This window comes from Adiantum capillus-veneris, unplaced genomic scaffold (assembly GCF_014529385.1).
Source record: "Adiantum capillus-veneris isolate H3 unplaced genomic scaffold, ASM1452938v2 Hic_scaffold_951, whole genome shotgun sequence".
Lineage (NCBI taxonomy): Eukaryota > Viridiplantae > Streptophyta > Polypodiopsida > Polypodiales > Pteridaceae > Adiantum > Adiantum capillus-veneris.
Window position 1 is genome coordinate 46,982 of NW_028221906.1, and position 4,964 is coordinate 51,945.

The 4,964-nt window shown below is 44.2% G+C and overlaps 1 long non-coding RNA gene across 3 annotated transcripts; it reads left to right on the forward strand.

The window, feature by feature from the left end:
- The first annotated feature begins 580 nt into the window (after window positions 1–580).
- On the forward strand, window positions 581–2,562 carry LOC147416456 (uncharacterized). 3 transcript variants are annotated; one of them, XR_015187512.1, is made up of 4 exons: window positions 581–760; window positions 885–1,065; window positions 1,756–1,909; window positions 1,997–2,556. It is a non-coding gene; the product is annotated as an uncharacterized LOC147416456 (long non-coding RNA). The 3 variants fall into 3 exon arrangements; XR_015187513.1 differs by lacking the exon at window positions 581–760 and having other exon boundaries at window positions 775–904; window positions 978–1,065; window positions 1,997–2,560; XR_015187511.1 differs by lacking the exon at window positions 581–760 and having other exon boundaries at window positions 773–1,065; window positions 1,997–2,562.
- Window positions 2,563–4,964: the final 2,402 nt, after the last annotated feature.

The following is a 4,964-nucleotide window of genomic DNA, read 5'->3' on the forward strand; positions in this document are numbered from 1 at the left end:
TTTGGAAAATAAACCCTGTATGAGAATCTATTGAGATGCTCTCCCTCTCTCTCTCTCTCTCTCTCTCTCTCTCACACACACACACACACACACACACACACACACACATCTCTTTCGTTGTCTAATGGCAGAGGGGATGGGGACGATTGTGCGAGTGTAGGTGGGTGTCAGAGTTGTTGAAGATTGCAAAGAATCTTTGCATCTATTGTATTTCTTTTTAGTTGAGCTAGTATCTATGGGTCCTCATCGAATTCTTGTGCCTCCACCCTCTTGGTTCTCAAGAGGTGGTATCTCTCTGCATCACCTCAACATGCAGAGTGAATTAAGAGATATCTTGCTAGGCGTGCAATATGCTGTGATGGGCCTTGTCAAAGCTCAAGCTGTGTCTCAGTCATTCCCATTGAAAAAGTGAGCGAAAGTCCTCATCTTTTGAGGGGGAAGGGGGTTGGGGTTGGGGGGGGTTTGTTGCCCATTTTCTTGGTGGGGCCAGAGAACTCTCGATTCGTCTCATCCAATCCTTGCGTGCCATCTCATGAAGATGCTCGTGTGCGTTGTTGTGCTGCCGCCCCCTCTAAAACCAACCTATGTCCACTAAGCCAAAAACAGAATTTACTTCTATGTCCCTTCTTTTTTACTTCTATGTACCTTCTCTTGTAAGCCTTGAAAGGCATGCCCAAAACGCAACCACTTTGAATAATCTAATGAGAGTGTCTACATTTATCCTATGGGACAAACTAATGGGGAAGTGCTACTCTACGAGGTAAGCTGTAGCTTGACGATCTATTGTCTTAGTGCTCTGCTGTGCACGAGAGAGAGAGAGAGAGAGAGAGCGCTTGAGCTTTTGGGCTTTGTGGTTTTAACACTTTTTGCGTGGTCCTTCCCAGGCTCAAACACTGCATTCGAGGTCTTGGCAGAGCTTTATTGGCATTTAGCACTTGTACAACGATTCTCACCTAAATGCATCCATTGAATTGCAGGTTTCTTTGCTTTCTCATGGTCAGCAGCTATGCCCTACTAGAAATTGGCTACCGCTGAAGCTAGCACATATCACTAGATGATTTATAGGTACTTTTTTCCTTCGTTCTTATCAGTAAACTGTTGATTTTCTTTCTACTTTGTGCTTACCTCCTGAAGCCTTGTAATTTTCACTATAAACTGTGTCGTTGGGTTTGGTTATCGGGTCTACATGTGGGTTGTACAAATCTCGTCTTTTGCTTAACTGCATTCACAACATTTTCATGGGATATACTGACAACCTTTAGCTGGAGTGTTTAAATTGCTGCACAAAAGAAATCAAGCTTCCAACAAGCTTTCTTTACTTCTTGATACCGACTAAGAGTGAAGACTGTGTTTTTGAAAGCTCAATCTTCATCTTGATTGGAGTGCTTGTAGCCTTGTAATGTGACATCTCAAATACTTTTAGGATCTCTTCCACATACTTTTGATGAGAGATGAAGATGCCATTTGAAGTGTGCCAAACTTCAATGTTTGTAAGATAGCTAAATCTGTCATCTTCTACTCAGAACTGAACTTGTTTCAAGTTCATTGATACATTCTCCACAATCACCTATAAGGATCAAGTCATCCCATATACAAGATGACAATGGCATGTTTTTTGTTTCTATTTGGCACATACAGATTTGCATCAAAAGCAACCAAGCCTTTTGAAAAATATATTTGTCTTGTGGTACCACGCTCTTGGTGCCTGTCTTAGGCCACGCTAAGCTTTTTTGATCGTGCAAACATCATTTTCAGCACGAGGCAACTTTATCTTGGTGACTAGCTCTATATATAGCTCCTTGCTTGAGATGTCCATTTGGAGAAGCTGATTTCACATCCATTTGGAAAAATTCCCATATCTTGGCATGGGTGAAAGAAAGTAGTGGTCATGTGAGCTCCTGGGACAAAGGTGTGATTTGAATTGAATCCTTCAACTTGTGAAAATCCTTTTGCTACTATCCTTGCTTGGTACATGAGCCCATCATTTTTTTTATAGGCTTTTGAAATTCATTTGCACCTGTGCAAGGAGATTAAGGCTCCACCCTCATCTGATCCTTCGTAAAAGGTTGAGGCTCCGTCCACAATTGTTACTTCCATTGGTCGATCCACTAAATCCTTCTCTTCATGATGCTATTATACTTTAAGAACGTTGCCTCTCTCCACCCCTGGCCTCCAAAGCTGCTGGCTCCTGTATGGCCCCATGATTTCAGCCATCAAAGCCATGACAAGGTATTCAGAGGCCCTCTTTTATTCTTTTATTTATCTTAACTTTCGTAATTTGCTAATGGCTTAAGAATGTTAACTCTGATGACTAAAGATCTTTTGAGTGCACTTTGGTAGTGGCTTTTTCTGTGTTGCTGCAATGGGCTGGTTGGTTGGCCGCCCTTAAGTGAGGTATACAACACCAGTTTATGCTGCCATGTATTGCGCTACATGGTGGCTAGAAGTGGGCAAGGATCTTAGTTCGTAGGTACCGTGGGGAGTAATTCTCAATTTGTGAGGATTTTTTCCATTTTACCATGCCGTGGGACCTATAGGTTGGTCTAGCATCGGATTGGGGCAGGATATATGAGGGACCACCAGGGATCCCCCCTCTTGTATTCATGGTTGGGCATTTGATTGGGGCAGGATATGCGGGTCTTCCATTCTACCTCTTGTGTTTACTTATTATCCACTCATTGTCAACTTTGGAGTCTTTGTTGCTCTCTGTGTGTGTGTGTGTGTGTGTGTGTGTGGTAGAAAAGAGCTCTTGGGGTGGTAGAAAAGAGCTCTTGGGATGCTCAATGGCCTGTCACCCAAATGAAGTACAAAACGAGGAGTACAGTTGAGTGCTATGTAAACATCAAGGTGGCATGTAGTAAAAGTGCATAATAAACCACTAAGAAGGTGCATAATGCCAGGTGATGTGTCCTTGATCCATATTGAAAAGAACTAAAGACCTCACCCATGTTTGAACGAAAGAGTATCTACACGACTCCTCTATCCCAAAGGAGCCCGTTGAAGTATCCCATTGGCTGTGAAGAGTATGCTGATATGTAGCAGCAACAACTCAATTCAAATAGCTATCAAGGTGGTTGATGTGGGTGAACGCTGTGACCCCAGAATGTGAGCACAATGAACCTTCCACATAGTCCATAATGTGATGCTACAAATCGTGGTAAGAACTCCATCCCGTGGATGGAAGTCAAACTGATGTACACTGGTGGAAGTATCTAGAGAGCCCCTCGTTTATATCTCAAGGATGTGAGCATGAAAATTGGATTAGTAGGAGAGCCCTCAAAAAGAGTGCAACCCCAGAAATAAAAGTCATGCAACTGTCCCCCACGTCACAAACTCATCATGAATGCCCACTCTAATGAGCAAACAACATACTATCCTCCACATCGGCTGTGCATTGACATCCCTCCCTCTTCGAGGCGAGGTATTGGTATCGAGGTGCATGGCTATTGTGTAGTCTGCTAACAACTCCGGAAATCTATGAAGAAATCTTTGTTGACCCACACCGACGCGTGGATTCCGCGATACTTGAACTTCAAAAAGAACTGCAGTGCTGTCACAAACTGTTGACGTGCCAAGCCAGTGAAGACCCAAAGGGTTAGGATTCCCTAAGCCTAACTTGCAGATCCCGGCCGAAGGGCCCAAACCCTAGCAGAAGTTGAAGGTGAAGATGGATTTACCAACTTGCAGATCATCTCCAAGTGGCCCCAAATAATAAATTAGGTGAGGATTAAAAATCCTTACCCCCAACCACTTATGGATCCAACCGAGGAACCTAAACCCTTAAAAATAAAGCAAACACACACAACTACCCAAATTTGCGTAGAAGTTGATGACGTGGCAATGTTGTACGGACACCCACTGGGCACTTGATTTTGGACTAGATGCTTTTAGAACTATTGCTTTTCGTGTGAACTGCCCATTACCTCTCGAGGGTGATAGAAACTCAATTCGTAGGTTTTATAGAGTATATTCAAAGCATGAATGACCTCTGTACAAACCTGCACCTACTCTTGGGCACTGACGATGTGAGTAGGGATGTCATAGCTATTGTCCAAGCTATGCATGCTAAAGGTGACGATCTTATTCTTCGTGTTTGGACAAGCAGCGAAGTTGAGGTCACATATTGTCAAGTTTGGATCTTCTTTGGTTATTTTCAACCTCTTCTGTTAGAGTTTTTTGGCATCTCAAGTGAATTGCCCAATGTGATCCCATTATTTAGTTTGGCTTTTAGGTATTTATTTTACTTATTTGTCAAAGTCTGGGTAGGGCAATTTATTGAGGTTGCTATACAAGCAACCCCTTGCCTCCATTGTATACACATTTAGTTATTCATTGCCAAGGTTGATTGGTTTAGGAGACTCTCTCTCTCTCTCTCTCTCTCTCTCTCTCTCTCTCTCTCTCGTGCTCACTCCCCTTGGTCTCTGCGCTTCCGCATCGTCGACTTTGACATGGTATCAGAGCTGTCTCGTGCTTGAAGCCCTTGGTGTTGAGGAGCTGTCCCGCGGAGAAGAGAAGCACACAATTGGTCGTTGGCATTCATTCTTACCCTCTGTCGCTGCCCATCTCTGCTGCTTGCGTTTTGAAATGCTGCTGTGCTGCGGCGTTGTGCACACTCTTCCTGCTTGCATTTTGAAACCCATTGTCCACAAGCAGGCTCCCTTGGAGACGTCTCCAAGCCTTACTGTCCGGAGTGTTCTGAAACCTTGTCCTGACCCCCCCCCCCCCCCTTTTTAAAACGTTGTGGGCTATGGTTTGTGGAGGGCACCGTTGGAGATCCAGAGAGGGAGAAGGTGGCAAATTGATTTGGTAGCTTGTGAGAGGCGGATTGTGGAGAAGTTTGGGAGACAACGAGGCGAGCGACTTTACAATTGAAGAGAGGGATAGCAGAGGGTGCGGAGCAGATTGGGAGTAGCAGACGAGTGTAGTGGCTTGGAGATCTTGCGGCCATTTTTTTTGGAGTGCGA